At 34.3% G+C, this 18,157-nt stretch overlaps 1 protein-coding gene across 2 annotated transcripts in view; it reads left to right on the top strand.

Annotated features, from left to right (window-relative positions):
- The window catches only part of LOC114329296 (uncharacterized), a 158,662-nt gene that overhangs the window by 47,341 nt on the left and 93,164 nt on the right, over positions 1–18,157 (top strand). Inside the window, exon 1 of one of the 2 annotated variants that reach the window (XM_050642596.1) lies at positions 6,085–6,364. The exons of the other annotated variant lie outside the window; for it this stretch is intronic. The gene's annotated coding sequence lies outside the window, so the exon portion shown is untranslated. Of the gene's footprint in view, positions 1–6,084; positions 6,365–18,157 lie in introns of those variants that run through there. 2 annotated transcript variants of the gene reach the window in all.

Here is an 18,157-nt window from a genome sequence, read left to right as displayed (position 1 = left end):
AATTTTGCGCTATTTTTTAGACGAGAGCAGAATCTGTTTAATTAGTGATAACCGGCGAATTCGTGTGTGGCTAGGTGTGCAGCTCTTGTTGGCTCTCGTCACACACAAATTCGCTGGTTATCATTATTTGAACTGATTCTGGTCTCGTCTGAAAAAAGCACAAAATTACAAAACAGTTGGGGGAGCTCTATGTGTTCTTGAGCCCACTGGAGGCGGTCCAAAACATGTCTAGGTTGTAGCTGAGGAACTCTTATTGGTCGACGACTCCTCATACCTGAGTCTAAAATTCTTCTTCTTATTGTAGCCAACGATACTCTGACTGCTGTAGCATACCTAAATTCTCTTTGGAGGGCTGGTACAGACATAGAAGAATTTCTACAGATGGAAATTCTGATATATCTATTCTGTCGATCATTGGTAACTCGGGGTCTACCAGACCGAGCTCTATTCCGTATCGAGTTTGTCTCCAGGAACCTATTCCATATCCGTGAGACATCACTCTGAGAATCACCCACTCTTTCCACCAAGAACCGCTGTGAGTGGCCTTCTTCAACTAAATCGATAATTCTTATACGGTCCAACTCAGCAATTAAAGTACGATTCATTTTTAATCACGTTTTCGAAAATTTCACCAGAATAAATGTTTCAAATATTTACACTTTGGCAATACCAGGCCATTTAAATGGGTAATCAAATAAAATAAAAAACCAAAAATGGTATATTTCTTATAAAAAAGGCCCATTAAAGATGTGATAAAGATACGGATTTATAAAAGTGTAAACATCGTGAATGCGAGGGGTGATGCATAACTTTTGAAACTATGTGTAATATCGGACTAACAGTAGGAAGATCATGATATGATATTTAATTCTCCTTGATATTTTCTTTGTAGGTACAGCCTTAATCATGATTTTTCTGATCCTCTTCCGTCCTGCCTTGGTTTTAGTAGTGGGATGATTTTTGCATAGTTGTGTGGAAAATGTTAATTTTTCAGGTAAAATCTGAAGATGTAGTTGTAGTTGCACTATCATTTTCTTCGAGAGTTCCTTGAATGCAATGTTGGCAATGTTTTTTTATTCGTGGGACTCTGCTTCCTTTTAATCGCCTTATGATTTTAGCAACTTCTGTTCAATGTAAGTAGTCTTCTTATAAGTCTAAACTCTAAACTAAACATTCGTTTTTTCTTTTTATCCTGTCATACACTGTTGAAAAACGATACAATGTACCTGGCGTTTTTAGATATGAAGAAGGCGTTTGACATGGTCAATAAAGAAGGAATATTGCAAAGCCTGATAAAAAAGGAAGTAAATGAAGAACTTGTAAGTGTAATAAAGAGTTTGTATGTCAACACAAAAAAACCAGGTCAGGACAAGTAATTTAATCTCAGGCGAATTTTCTAACAACGACGGGGTTAGACAAGGTGGGGTGCTGAGCCCACTGTTACTTATTTCTGTTATGGATGAAGTTGTTAAAAAGTCTTGGAAAAAACTAAAAAATGCGCTATAGGGTATAGAAATCTGCAGCAAATAAAAATTGAAGCTTGTGCATTTGCTGATGACATTGTATTAGTTGCAAGAACTGAAAAGGCTCTCGCAGATATCATAAGAATCTGGTCTGAAGAACTAAAAAACTACGACTTAATAATAAATATGGAGAAAACTAAAGTAATGACAATAGCCAACAAAGAAGTAACTGTAAATATTGAAATCGAAGGGCAAAAAATCGAGCAAGTAGACCTCTTTAAGCATTTGGGAATAATGTTAAACAACAAAGGTACACAAGAAGATGAAATTGGAAACAGAATAAAATTGGCAACGAGAACTTATTATTCACTGTATAAAAATTTCCTAAACAAAAAAGAAATATCGAGAAAAACCGAAATGACAGTAAATAAAACCGTATATATGCCAATTACAATATATGGGACAGAAAACTGGGTACTTAATGACAGATAAAGAAAAAGATTACAAGCTACAGAAATGAGATACTTAAGAAAAGTGGTGGGAGCAAGAAGATTAGACAAAAGAAGAAACGAAGATATAAGACATGAATTACAGGTAAAATCGCTCAACGAAAAAGTTGAAGAAAAGAAGTTAAAATGGGCTGAACACATGATAAGAACGAGTGGTGACAGACAAGTGAAAATAACATGGGAGGCCAAAGCAGTGGGTAAAAGCACGAGGGGCAGACCAAGGAAAAGCTGGAACACTAGTGTAAACGAAATACTTAAGAAAAGAGGAACATCGTGGCAAGAAGCCAAAGTTTTAGCAGCAGATAGGAAGAAGTGGAAGTAAATTTGCAGAGAGTATCATATAAAGAAGGAATCCTCGACACCTATAATGGTAAAAGAGGCAATCGATTATGTACGTATGTATTTTAATTCAAAGAAGACAACATAAAATTTCTAAGTATAAACTACTACAATTCATCGAGTATCGAGTGCATTATTAAATAATATATACAGTCCCTGCTCAATTTATTAGACTCACCTTAGAAAAAGCAGTTTTTTTAATTTCAAGCACTTTAAAAGTATCTTCAATGTGATACGGAACTGCTAATTGGGTTAAATAATAATTACTTAATAATTGTGATACATAATTTAAGTTAAAAATGGTAATTTTTTTTTGAATTGTGAAAACTTGACAGATGGTAATATAATGCGCTAAAAATGCACAAGGACTTGACTTTTTTCAACATTAGTTTTTTAGTTAAATTAGTGATTGGTGTTCAGTTTTCGTAAAATTTGCAGTGGTGAGTGTTAATATTGTTCTATATTAATGTTTATTTTAATTTGTTTAATTTATTTTAAGATATTAATACAAATATGTTAATTTTTAAAAAACGAATATCTCGGATTGAAATTTTTTCATATGAGTGATTTTAAAAATCTGTCTGTTAAGCAAATCTCTTCTGTTACTGCTCTATTAGAAAATACCACATGTATCAAAGAGAAATAGCAAAAAAATATGGCATATCTTTATCATCAGTTCGAAGGTTGGGCTAAAAAATTAAAGAGACACATCCTGTTACATCGTAGGGTTTGGAGGGGTCGATATGGCCGAAATATTTCAGTCACCCCCAGAGGGCAACGAATTTTAAAGAATTTGGCTGTAAAACACAGAAGAGTCACCCATAGCGATATAACCAATAAATTGGAAGAATGAGAGTGTTCAGTATCGGAGTCCACTGTACGCCGAAATTTGTAATACAGTATGGGATTCAAATGTCATAGGCCAGTTGAGGAAAAAAAAACCATCACTACAAATGTTAAAGAAACGATTAGTTTCGGCCAATTTGCACAAAAATTATATGGCAATAGAGTCTTTATGCAAATTGGCCCAAATTAAGCGTTTTTTGATCATTTGTGGTGATAGTTGGTTATTTTCTTGGTTCCTCAACTGGCCTATGAGATTTGAATCCCATACTGTACAAATTTCGGCGTACAGTGGACTCCGATACTGAACACTCTGATTCTTCTAATTTATTCCGTATATGGCAATGGGTGACTCTTCTGTGCTTTACAGCCAAATTCTTTAAAATTCTTTGCCCTCTGGGGGTGACTGAAATCTTTCTACCGTACAGACCCCTCCAAACCGATGTAACAAGGATGTTTCTCTTAAGTTTTTGACTCAACCTTCGAACTGACGATAAAGATATGCCATATTTTATGCTATTTCTCTTTCATACATGTAGTATTTTCTAAAAGAGAAGTAACAGAAGAGAGCAGGAAAGATTTGCTCAACAAAAAGATCTTTACAATCACCCAATTAAAAAAATGCCAAACGAAGACATTCGTCTTTTAGAAATTAACATATTTTTATTCGTCTTTTAGAAATTTTAACATATTTTTATTAATATGTTAAAATAAATTAAACAAATTAAAAACTAACATTAATAAAGACTAATATTAACACTTACTACTGCAAATTTTACGAAAATCTGAGTATCAACCACTAATTTAATTAAAAAAGTAAAGTTAAAAAAGTCGAGTCATTGCACACTTTTAGCCCATTCTATTGCCATCTGCCAAGTTTTCACAATTTAATCAAAAAGTAATTGTTATTTAACCCATTCAGCAGTACCGTATGACTTTGAACATACTTTTAAGTGGTTTCAAAGAAAAAAAACTGATATTTCTAGGGTGAGTCTAATAAATTGAGCAGGGACTGTATATTATAATAATATATTATATATAATAATAATACTTAGCAAATTTTGCTAAGTATTTTTGAAATTATTATTTGTACAGAGAAAGTGATTTTATTGGTGCTACTTTGTTACTAATAGAAGAAAAAAATTTACTTTTCCGAAATAGTCCACAAAGCCACTGCGCATCCGCTAGGAAAAATATTCTAATTCGGATTTTTTGCACAATCTTACTCAAAAACGACTCCTTTTAACAAATTTGCATGTTGCCAGGACCAAAAGGTGGTCAAAAATTTTTTAAACGTTTTTTTTTGTTTTTTTCCTAAAATTATTTTTTTGCATGGAAAAAGTTTTTTTAGGTTTTTTGGATCATTCCAGACAGAAAAGGTCTTTAGTGACTTTTCTGTAAAAATGATAGTTTTTGACATATAAGCGATTAAAAATTGAAAAATTGCGAAATCGGCCATTTTTAACCCTCAAAAACTATGTGAAAAACTGAAAATTTGAATGTTGCCAAGGTCTTATATATAATATTCTTTAAACATCTATTGATGAAATCCCGAAGAGTTTTTTGCAATACAATATTGAAAACTTCTTTGTTTTTTAATTGCTAATCAAGCGTGCGCGACACTATTTTCCACCGACAGTATGGTGCAAATGAAAGGAATAAATTCGTAATTTCGTAAAAATCCTTTAAGGAAAAATTCCGAAACAGGTCGATTTTTATTTTTAAGTTATGATATTGTGGCATATATGGTATACTAGTGACGTCATCCATCTGGGCGTGATGACGTAATCGATGATTTTTTTTAAATGAAAATAGGGGTCGTGTGGTAGCTCATTTGAAAAGTTCTTCAATTCTCTATTCAGTAATGTAAACGTTTACATAATTATTTATACAGGGTGTCCTTCTACTTCTTTTTTTGTCAAATAATTTAATTTAATAAAAATTTTTTGGACACCCTGTATAAATAATTATGTAAATGTTTATATTACTAAATAGAGAATTGAAGAACCTTTCAAATGAGCTAGCACGCGACCCCTATTTTCATTTACAAAAATCATCGATTACGTCATCACGTCCAGATGGATGACGTCACTAGTATACCATATGTGCCACAATATCATAACTTAAAAATAAAATTCGACCTGTTTCGGGATTTTTCCTTGAAGTCGCCGGTTTACGAAATAACGAATTTATTCCTTTCATTTCCACCATACTGTCGGTAGAAAATAGTGTCGCGCACGCTTGATTAGCAATTAAAAAACAAAGGAGTTTTGAATATTGTATTGCAAAAAACTCTTCGGGATTTCATCAATAGATGTTTCAAGAATATCTACCTACCTAGGCAACATTCAAATTTTCAGTTTTTCACATAGTTTTTGAGGGTTAAAAATGGCCGATTTCGCAATATTTCAATTTTTAATCGGTTATATGTCAAAAACTATCATTTTTACAGAAAAGTCACTAAAGACCTTTTCTGTTTGGAATGATCCAAAAAACCTAAAAAAAACTTTTTTCCATGCAATGAAAATAATTTTAGGAAAAAAACAAAAAAAAAACGTTTAAAAAATTTTTGACCACCTTTTGGTCCTGGCAACATGCAAATTTGTTAAAAGGAGTCCTTTTTGGGTAAGAATGTGCAAAAAATCCGAATTAGAATATTTTTCCTAGCGGATGCGCAGTGGCTTTCTGGACTAAAATAACAGATGACATTAAGTTGTTAGATCTACCTAATGAGGTATATACATATTTAGAAGACATATTTTGATAATAACCTCATCAGCTCCCCTCGATGTTGGACAATACCTGAGACAATTTGGCTATCAACGTTTATCTTTTCAATCTAATAATTTTGAAGGTTGTCGATGCGATTTTTACGAAGCGATAACAAAATTAAATCCCTTTCTCTTTATTTTTACCAATCTGTTCTTATCGCGGCGTGAGAAAGGACATACTTTTTGGGGTACTATGTGCCGTGTGTACAAATGATTAATCGCTCGATTATTATTATTCGTGATAAGTGATAACGCGTAATGCTGTCGTGCCTTGCTGTTGCTGTTATTATTCAAGGCGAAAATAAATTTGTATAAGAAGAAGTCTCCGGTTTCATGTTTGTTGTTTCTAAATAGACAAATCACTAGATACCGGAATAAAAGTGATAAATTAAGGGTTAATAGTGCATTGTTGTTTAATTTTGGTGGAATAATAAATGAGGTAAGATTCTGTACTCTTGTTTTAGACGTCTAAATGTACAATCAGACAACTGAACCAAAATAAACTTACAGACCCGTAAAAAAACAAAAGCCGCATTCTCATTGAATCTCATTGGTAAAAATTTGTGACGAACCAGCTGTTCTAGAAGTAAATTGTGCTAATGTGGACGTGTTCGTCGCGTAAATCGAAGATCAAAAAATTTGCGTCGCATACTGTTTGCACAACATTCTTCTTTGCATCATCATGATTCTTTTTTTTTGCACAAACTTACTCAAAAAGAGGTCCTTATAATCCACAGGGTGCCGGGAGGTGCGGCGGTCGTTAAATTGTATGCTTTTTAAACAAATTCAAAAAATCAATATTTTCACTTCGGACAAATTTTTTTAAGATTTTTTGGGTCATTCTGAGCAAAAAAAGGTCTCTTGTGATTTTTCTCTAAAATTGATAGTTGTCGAGTTATATGCGATTTAAAATTTGAAAAACGCAAAAAAATTATTATAAAAGTCAGAAAGTGACTAAATTAAAGTTTAAAGCCCCCCTACAAAATCCTGAAGAAATTTTTGTCATTATTTTATTACTAAGCTGTTATTTTTAAGAATTAACAGTCAGCGCTATGCGCCCATTAGGCGGCAGTCAATGGTGAGTGGAATAACGGAAGAGGAAGCAATGTACGCACTAAAAAGAATGAAAAACGGTAAAGCCCCAGGTCCAGATGAAATACCAACGGAAATCCTTAAACTGATAGAAGAAGACTCGATCCACATTTTAGTTGAACTTTTCAATAGGATTTATACATCAGGAAAAATACCACAAGAATGGCTTTTATCCACCTTTCTTATTGTACCAAAAAAGATGAATGCCAAACAATGTAGTGATTACCGTACAATTAGTTTGATGAGCCATGTACTGAAAATATTCCTGAAAATTATACACACTAGAGTACACAGAAAACTGGAAATGGACATCAATGATAGCCAGTTTGGATTCCGAAATGGACTCGGAACAAGAGAGGCGTTGTTTTGCACTGAACGTTATGTCTCAAAGATGTCTTGACATAAATCAAGATGTATTCATGTGTTTCATAGATTATAACAAGGCCTTTGATAAAGTGCGGCGATCATCTAATCAGACTCCTGGTAGAAAAGAATTTAGATAAACGAGACATCCGACTAATAGCAAATATGTACTACAATCAGAAAGCAGTAGTGAGAGTAGAGAATAATACCACTGAAGAAATTGAAATAAAGCGAGGTGTGAGACAAGGGTGTATACTGTCACCAACCCTGTTTAATCTCTATTCCGAAGACGTAATGAATAGAACACTCTCTGAGCAATCCATAGGTATTAAAATAAATGGTGTTAGATCAAACAATCTGATATTTGCCGACGACATCGTTCTGATCGCAGAAACACTTGAAGAGCTACAGACATTGGTGAATAAGATAGCAGATTGCAGCGAAGAATATGGAGTATCTTTGAACATAAAGAAAACTAAATTTATGGTAATATCGAAATCAACACGAAATGTCCACAATTTATATTTACACAATGAAATTATCGATCGAGTTAGCAAATACAAATATTTAGGCACTTTTGTAAATGAAGACAACGATAGCTCAGAAGAAATCAAAATAAGAATAGAAAAAGCCAGATCCATATTTACTAAAATGAAGAGAGTGTTCTGTGGAAGAGATTTGAGCCTTGAAATGAAACTTCGCCTGATGAGATGTTACGTACTTTCTGTGCTGTTCTACGGAATGGAGTCATGGACGCTGAAAAAGATTGATATCAAAAAATTGGAGGCATTTGAACTGTGGATGTATCGCAGAATCTTGAGAATATCATGGACGGAGAGAGTCACAAACGTCGAGGTCTTGAGAAGAATGAATAAAGAAATGGAAGCCATATTTACGATCAAAAAACGAAAACTGCAATACTTGGGACACATTACAAGAGGCGAAAGATATGAACTGCTTCGAATAATTATGCACGGGAAGATAGCAGGAAAAAGATCCATAGGAAGAAGACGAAACTCCTGGCTAAAGAATCTACGGGAATGGTATAGCTGTAGCAACAACGAATTGTTTCTGTCAGCAGTTTCGAAAATACGTATAGCCCTGATGATCGCCAACCTTCGGAACGAAGATGGCACTTGAAGAAGAAGAATGGTGAGTGCGAAAGAGATGCACCATTCCGGCAGTCTTATGGTGAATCTTACTCGCACTCACATGACGGCCGCCTAAATACGTTCTTAGCGCTCATTGATAATAACAGCTTAGTAATTAATTAATGACACAAATTTCTTCAGCATCATGTAGCGGGGACTTTAAACTTTGATTTGGTCAGTTTCTTCTGACTTTCAAAATAATTATTTTTAACCAAGTTATTAAGCCTTGAAAATGGTTATTTTCGCGTTTTTTAAATTTTAAATCGCATATAAATCGACAAAAATCGATTTCAGAGAAAAATCACAAGAGACCGTTTTTGCTCAGAATGACTCAAAAAATCTAAAAAGATGTGCGAAGAAAAAAAATTGATTTTTTGAATTTGTTTAAAAAAATTGTTTAAACAATTTTCCGACCACGGCACCTCCCGGCACATTTTTTCTTCTGCGGCGCGGCGTACAGATTCTTGGGAAATCATTTTCCGTTTTTCCTCCCCTAGAGGTGAGATTTAGGAGTAGCCCGGGAATAGGAGTGGCAAACTTTTTTGAATTTTTTTGGGGTCTAATTGACATTCTCAGCAAAATTCAGCTGGTTCGTTTCGTTTTTAGAGATTAAATCTCTGACGACTGGAGTAACCAGTTTATATTGCAGACAAAAAGATATCTGCAATATAAATACATAATTATTGTGGAAGGGAAATATTTTCTGCGTATGTTGATAGTGAAGTACATTTTTTTATTGTTTGATTAATCGTTGAATCATGCAACGCATATTTTAACAATTATACACATTGTATTAAAAAATGACGCTATATTAAAAAATAATCTATTTATAGCTATTACCGATATAATAAAACTTTAATGATATTTTACATTTTATTTCTTATGCGGTTTTTCGATAAAATATATATTAACAGTGAATAATTCCGCGGTGAATCTTCGTAAAATTTATAATTACATACTTACATATAACAAACTTATATGGAATCATTTGATATTTCCTATTATTTCGTGCAACTTTAAAAAATCGAACACAAGAAGTCAAACAATATTTAATTTAAAGCAATTTAATCCAAAATACATAAAAATCAAATAAAACAATAAATTATTTAGAAAACAAATTGAAACTAGCTGTTTTAAAGTCAATAGCATAAAAAATTTCAATGTAAAACGAGTAATGTTTAAATTGTTTTTATTTTTTTTTTGTTTTTTGTTTTGGTAGTCAGTGTTATCACCTCTAGTTCTTATGCAAGCTTCAATTTGCGTGGGCACGCTCCTAATCAAATTATCAACATTTTGTTTTGGTACGTTGCTCCATTCTTCAAGACCAGCTTTTACTAGCCGTGCGGTGTTTTGTGGATTATCCCGGTGAGTTCTAATTTTTCTTTGCATATCTCACAAATACTCTATAGGGTTAAGCTGGGGTGAGCATGCAGGCCACTCCAAACAAGGGATATCTTCTGCTGTAATGATGTCTCTAGTCACTCTAATGGTATGTGGAGGTCCATTATCATGCATGAAAATTTAATTTTCTCCTGTTGTACCTCTACAAAGTCTAACTACAGGTTATCAACATACCTGTGAGCAGCTAAAGTTGATGGATGAAAATTGAGTTTTTTTACGGATCACAAATCATCTCCAGAACATTACATTTCCCCTTGTATATTTATGAACAGATCTGACAGTTTTCATTCTTGCTTGTCTTCCTCGACCTCTAAGTACACGATTTCATGGGTCATCTTATTTTACACAAATCCTGTCTTTTTCTGAAAATAACACATTTTGTCAATTCCCAATGTTCCATTTTTTTGGTGAAGACACCAATGTAGGAGATCAATCTTGTGCTGCCTGGATAACTCGGGAACCCATAACTGTCTCCTGCTGTATACTTCTTGGTACGAACTCTTCTTCTTATCGTTTCAACTGAAACAGTTACACCTGTACTTTCCAAAAGCTGCCTTTGGAGCTGCATGTGAGAAATGGTTGGGTGTTTTCCAGCTGATTGGACAATTAAACGATCGTGGCGAGCTGTTCTTACTTTTTGGCGACTTTCCCTTGCTTTATTTTTGAGCTTTCCTAATTCCTGTTACCTAGCATAGGTTTTGGACAGAACGCCCTGTGTTACGCCTAGATCTGCAGCTAGGTCCCTCTGAGAACATTACTTGCTCCACCAGACCAATAATCTTTCCCCGTTGTAAGTCCTATAACCCCACATAAATCATATTTTCGTTTTTGGACGCTAAAGTTAGTTTATTTATTTTCGTTCAATTTGTAACTCAAGCGAATAACCTATACCATACCGAGCTGTACTATCTGATTGTCTTATCGCTTTGTTTCTTCTTTCTTCTTCTGTTTCTTCGCAACAATAACAAGTTTTTTCAAAATAAATAAATATTGCTTTGAAATACATGGTGATTCCATATAAGTTTGATTGTTTTTATTTCTCGAATACACATCAAACATAAATTAAATATTAAACATAGAAGTTGTGTAATTGGTATTTTATGGAATTTTCCAAATTACACGTACATACATTAAATACCTTTATGTACTAAGGTAATTTAAATAAATACAATTTTATTCAAGTGCACTTAATTACCTACAGAAAGTCAGGTGTTGTTACGGCTACTGCGAACTCGTTTGATTAGTGTTTCTTAGGAGCCTTAGTCACCTTTAGGATTACCAATGTTTACAGGAATCTCAGGCCAAACGGGACAATAAGTAGTGGAGTCACTGAAGGTGGATATGAGCTATTACCTCCGATTTCTTTGGCCGGATTTATACTCAGCCTTTGCCACTGCCGCTGCCGTTGACGGAAATATTGCCCGAAATATAATATCAACGCGAGTGAGGTGTTTACATCAGTTCCTCACCAATGTCCCGACAACTCATTACCGAACGACTCACAAGAAAGGAATGTGACAACAACATCGTCTTGCTCCCTTACTCACTTGCCGCTTTGCCGGCGGCGAAGCCGCCTTTGACTTCTCTCCTTTGACTTCCGTCACTAGAACCGACTTTTTGGGTATGTAGGTGCAATGGCAGTAGCATGATGAGGAGCAGCGCGAGTGAGCTATTTACACATTCACGCTGCCCACTTCCCTGTCCAATTCCCTGTCGAACAGGGCTGAGTATAAATCCGGTAATAAAGGTGACATGGTGCCAACTTGCGCTTTTACCCTGGGGGTGGACGCCACCCCTTCTCGAGGCTGAAAATTATTTTATTAAAAATAACCCCATAATTCGATAGAGGGACAAATTTCAAGCAAAATTTGTTTGTTATATAAAGTTATTTAAAAAAATCAAAACTCAACAGACGCAAGAAATACAACATACAACAATTGAATGATAGCGAAACTCATAATGAATGGAGTAATAGAATAAAACTTAGACAAGGAAAGAGAGAGGACGAGTAATCCTTGACCAAAAGTGAAGCCAAACTGACACCAGAGATTTTGATCATCGACGTATCTTTGGGGTATTGTTATGCATTGAGTATTTAAAATAAAAACATGAAATGTATTTAAAATGAAGAATTTGTGTACGGTAAATGTTTTATTAAGTTGCTCGTATTACGTACATATGTTTCAATACATACATATGTTTTTATTACGAATTCTAGATGATGATTTACTTTATTTTTTATGAAATTTTAACCTTCAACGAACACCCACCACTGGCAACCTATTGTTATTTTTGACGTGGCCGCCATGTTTCTGGTGACAAACAAACCAAAAACTGGCTTCACTTTTGGAACGTGTGTTTTAAATGAGTGTTACCCGTCCTCTCTTTTTTCCTTGTCTAAGGAATAAAACTGAATGCAGAAACTATAAACCATATGCAGATAAGTGTAGAAGAGAGATGGGAATCGATTAAACTTGCCGTACATCAAAATGCTCAGGAAATCTTAGGATATCAAGAAGAAGAACGGAAAGAGTGGATAAGTGAAAATACGTGGCAACTTATTAGAAAAAGAAAGGACCTCAAAGCCACATTAAATAGAGCACAAAGAAGTGACGACAAAATTAAAATAGCCCAAGAATATGAAGAGTGCTAGAGGAGACAAGAGAAAATGGGATGAGGGAATGGCTCGAGCAGCAGAAGAAGCAGCAGCAACAAATAACCAAAGAGGTTATTTGGAACACAAACAGGAACCAGCGGCAGCGTTTGGCAAACAGGAACACAAACAATAACAAACCACTAAAAGACAAAAGAGGGCAAGTTCTCACAACGACAGAAGAACAGACCCATAGATGGCAAGAGTATTACCAAGAACTCATAGCAGAGCAAGAAAACGAACCGTTTGCGCAAGAAGACCATGCAGCAGGACCAATTGAAAACTGTTTAAAAATAAATGCAGAGAGCCCAACGAAGAAAGAGTTAGGTGAAGCAATCCGTCACCTGAGGAATAACAAAGCAGCAGGAATTGACGCTATCCCATCCGAATCTTGTTCTGAAGCTCATTTGATAGGTATTCCGAAGTACTTTGGCAAATGTTTAACAGGAATGTTTTATATATTGCATCGTTTTCCCGTTATTTAAACTTTAATACTTAGATTTGAGTACTCGTCGAAAAAATTACACATTCAATTGCCAATAACTCACTTTAAACAAACATTAGTTTAGTTTTTTATGTGAGGAATATATTCATTTTTTTATTATGTTCAATTTCAGTAATAATAACTTTTTTGTAAAAGCTTATAGTTTTTGATTTATACGTGAAAAACCGATTTAAAACATTTTTTTACGAAAACAAAATCTTTGGTCTTTAAGGGGGGGGGGGGTATGGTTTGAAATATTTAATTTTTTTTATTATTTCAAATAAAAGTGCATACTTTCAAGAATACTCTCTGAAAATTTCAAAATAATCGGAGTAAAATTACCAGAGATACAGGGTGTTGAATATCGCTAACTTCGACTCGCGTTGCCGCGACTTCGCGCCAGCACGCCTAAGCGTAGTGAGAAACGTTAAACAACTGTTCGCCTTCTCTTTTGTAGATTACTCCGCAATTCAAAAAACATATTTCAATGTTCATCACTTTACGATTTGGCAGACAAATAAGAAGATGAAGATTCAGTTGTCAAAACTTTAAACGTATTTTTCTCAAAACTGCTTTTTCAAATGCGGTGGACATTGTAACTGAAAAACCACTTGACCGATCTACCTGAAATTTTGCATAGATTATCTTTAGACATTTCGTGAGGTAACAACGTCGAGATATTTTTCGTTTAGTGCTTATTTTTTGTTCAACAATATTAAATCTGTTGGTTTTCACAAAATTTTTATCAAAAATTTCGTATTTTTGATTTCTGAGCGATACCAAAAATTCAAAAATTATTAAAAATAAAAAAACTCGACGTTGTTACCTCGCGAAACTCATAAGCTAATTAAATCTTTTTGAATTTTTTGTTTCGTATGATCCAGTGATGAGTTCTGATGTCCACCGCAAAATCCATTTTTTTTGAGCTGCCTGCCAAAATTTGTCGCCAATGGCTCATTTTTCAATATTTTCGATTGAATTTTTTCTTAAATATTCTTTGAATTGTACTTAATATGTTTATTTAATTTAAAAATAAAATAATTCTACCATAGCTTCGAAAAAAATTCACAAAAATGTGCTTGATATGTTAATTTCAAACCATACCCTCCCCTTAATAACTCAAAAAAGGTTGATTTATTTTAAATAACTTTATATAACAAATTTTGCTTATAATTTGTCCCTCTATCGACTTATGGTATTATTTTTAATAATATAATTTTCACCCCCGAGAAGGGGTGGCATCCCCCCAGGGTAAAAGCGCAAGTTGGTATCATGTCACCTTTGTTCCTTGAGGTATCCTCTAATTACCCACCAATTTTCATGAAAATCGATGGAGGTTCAACAAAATCGGAGGTGAAAACCTTCAGTGACTGCACTAAAGGTCGTTGTTCTGTTCACACTAAAATATTCCCTAAAATCATCATCATCATAATTGACTCGACAATCCTTTGAGAAGTCGCTACCCTCGTCGTCGTCGATGTCTAGTAACGTCCCTCTATCTTCTGATCCGTAGAATATTAAGGCCTCCTTACACATCATCAATCCATCTTCTTTGGGATCGTCCTCTATTTCTTCTGCCTTAGAGAAACTAGTTTTCCCTTTTTGGCTCTTCTGCTCTATTCACCAGACAAGATGCGCCTGTGTCTTCTGCCTTCAATCCTCGTCCATTCCTCGTTTGTAAGCAGATCCTTACAGGCCCTTACTTGGTGCTATAAGTCGGAGCCAACTGAACCCTGGTTTTTTATGAATTTATTAGTCCTCCCCTTAATTTTTCTAATCTCTTGTATGATGGGACCCCAGGCTTGGAACTGGTACTCCGAAATTTTTTTAGATCCAACAAGCCTAATTCGCATGATTGGATTGGCTAAAGGTCGTCTGAATTCTAAATGCCAACCAAGCTTTTTGGTCGTTCGCTAGTTCATTTTTGATCCCCTCCGTGCTAGTCCCGCGATAACTTTGATTTTTAAGGACGACAGGAAGCTAGTTTTACCTATTGTCAAACGATTCGATTTGAATCAAGGAAATGATCACTTTAACCGAAAATTTTGAGTACCATATGCAATTGAAGTATCAGTTTAATGAAGTACTTATAAGTTATAGAAATAGAGAACTCGTGGAGGAGAGTAGCTTTAGAAGTGACGATAGTTACAGCAATTTGGAAAACACACGAAAGTCATGATAGATGCTGAATTATACAGGGTGTCCCGAAAAGATTGGTCATAAATTATACCACAAATTCTGGGGTCAAAAATAGGTTGATTGAACCTCACTTACCTATATACCAGGGGTGGCCAAGCTCCTTGATAGTCCGAGCCATTTTTCAAAATTTGAAATTTTTCGGGAGCCGCAACTAAACAATTATTTAAAAAGTGCAAAAAGGTATCAAATTTTTCTCTCACTGTTTGGATTTTATGAATTTTAAAGTGAAATAAAATGGTTCACATCGTTGTTTCAAATAATGCTATAAGCCGCCTTTACTAATTCAGGGTATTCGATTCTTCATCATCCTTCCATCTTTTTCTGGGACGGCCTACTGATCTACCGAAATAAAAAAACACTGATCTTCAAAAAACACTGATCTTCAAAAAACACTGTATTTAACACTCTGTCTTCGTCTGATCTTACTACATGACCTGTCCATCTTATCTAAGCTTTTATATGTCTGACGATGTTTTCAGTACCATACAGAGTCACCAATACAGTTGTATTTCGTCTTATCTTCATTTATTCGAAGGCCCAGTTCTTCCTCGAGTTGTGAAAACACCTCTTTCACGTCTATTGTAGAATGGGGGATTGCATCTAGATCATCAAATTCCAGCAATTTGATCCTCGATTCGCAAATCCCCCTGTCAGTGACGAATGTTGGCGATAATCATGGCAATCTTTATTTTATCTGCAGCAACGCGAAAAAGCTGCACAGATGTTTTGTTGAACCAGATTCTGAGGTTCTTTAACCAGGATGTTCTTCTTCTTCCTGGACCTCGCTTTCCAACTATTTTTCCTTGCAGGATGGCTTGTAGTAGCTCTCGGTTCTTCCCCATTTTTCTAAGGATCTCCTCATTTGTGACTCGGTAAGTCCACGGGATATATGATATTTTACTTATTACATATTCTAAGGCCAAATTGAATAGCAACGGTGAAGGGGTCTCCTTGTCTAAGTCCTAATGTTACACTTAGTTATTTAAATTTGTTGTTAGTAATTTAAGACATTTTGAAACACAAAAATTGAAAGTAATTCAGGACATTATTTATTGAGAGCCACAAATAATCCTTCAAAGAGCCACATGTGGCTCGCGAGCCGCAGTTTGGCCACCCCTGCTATATACAATAGTGCACACAAAAAAGTTACAGCCCTTTGAAGTTACAAAATTGAAATCGATTTTTTTTCATATATCGAAAACTCTTAGAGATTTTTTATTGAAAATAGACATGTCGCATTCTTATGGCAGGATCATCTTAAAAAAAACAACAGTGACATTTGTACACCCCATAAAAATTTTATGAGGTTTTGTTCCCTTAAACCCCCCAAACTTTTGTGTACGTTCCAATTGAATTATTATTGTGGTACCATTAATTAAACACAATATTTTTAAAACTTTTTTGGCTCTTAGTATTTTTTCGATAAGCCAGTTCTTATCGAGATGCGGCTTCTTTTATAATATGTTTACATATAAATTTTATGGGGTTAATTACACTTTTATTGCGGTACCATTAGTTAAACACAGTGTTTTTAAAACTTTTTTGCCTCTTAGTATTTTTTCATATTATAAAAATGTAAATTATAATTTTTTCATATTATTACGAGGTCTCTAGATATAATCGTACTTAACCATAATATACAAATATGTGGTGGATTTGACAAATATTCAAAATATGTATCCCGATAAAAACTGGCTTTTCGAGAAAGTACTAAGAGGCAAAAAAGTTCTAAAAACATCACGGTCAACTAATAGTACCACAATAATAATTTAATAGGGACATACACAAAAGTTTAGGGGGGTTTAAGGGAACTAAACCCCCATACAATTTTTATGGGGCGCACAAGTTTCACTATAATTTTTTTTTCAAGATGCTCCTATCATAAAAATGCCCCATGTCCATTTTCAGTAAAAAATCTCTACCTAATAGTTTTCGATATATTGGAAAAAATTTATTTTCATTTTGTAACTTCAAAGGGCTGTAACTTTTTTATGTGCACATTTGTACTAAGTTAAGTAAGGTTCAATCAACCTATTTTTAAACCCAGAATCTGTGCTATAATTTATGACCAATCTTTTCGGGACACCCTGTATATTCGGTGCTTTAAAGGCGTAAGACTTTAACTAAAGAATATTTTGCCCCATTAAGAAAGCCAGGTATTCGAACTTGAATGTTTTTATTCAGTAATAATTGTTCCTTCTACTTACACGTTCTTTGTGTCTCTCAAAGTCTGATTGATCAAATATATTGGTTTGAAGATGTTTATTGTTGTCGCTTTAAATAAAATTTTTTAAAGGTATATGCAACAATCTAGATTATTTATTAACACGGTACAACTCTTCAAATTAGTTGTAATACTCGAGAGAAGTATGTAATAATCAGTGGTGTCGTCTAAAACTTTTCCTAATCTTTGAGTGCTACTTGTGATAATAAAAAATTGTAACGAAATATACTACTTGTGTAGGACAAAAACTGATTTTGAGATAATTTGAGAGATTGTAATATCTAATTTTAACAGAATATTATATCAAAAGAGTAAAATTTTTATTGTGAAACGTATATTTATGTTTTATGTCCGTAATTTATTATTCGACAAGTAGAGCGTTACATAAAAACTTGGTGTTTTACGAAATTCGTTATTGAAGTCGACGGAACCTATTTTCAGAATACATAATAAGGCACTTAAAATAATTTAACTTCTATAAAACCGTTTCTGAAGTTTCCGTAACGAAATGTTTTCTACGGGAGAGGAGTTTTAACCCACTGCCCAACCCCCAACTTGGAAGACCAGAATTTTCTGTCGGGGTTTATTCCTTTAGCCGATTTCTTCCAATTTTAAGGCGCCGGAAACTGGCCTTTTACCCTCTGTCGTCTACTCTACTACATAAA

The sequence above is a fragment of the Diabrotica virgifera genome, chromosome 2 (genome assembly GCF_917563875.1).
Source record: "Diabrotica virgifera virgifera chromosome 2, PGI_DIABVI_V3a".
NCBI classification, from domain to species: domain Eukaryota; kingdom Metazoa; phylum Arthropoda; class Insecta; order Coleoptera; family Chrysomelidae; genus Diabrotica; species Diabrotica virgifera.
The sequence above is the reverse complement of the archived record's forward strand: the minus strand, read 5'-3'. Positions and strand labels throughout refer to the sequence as shown.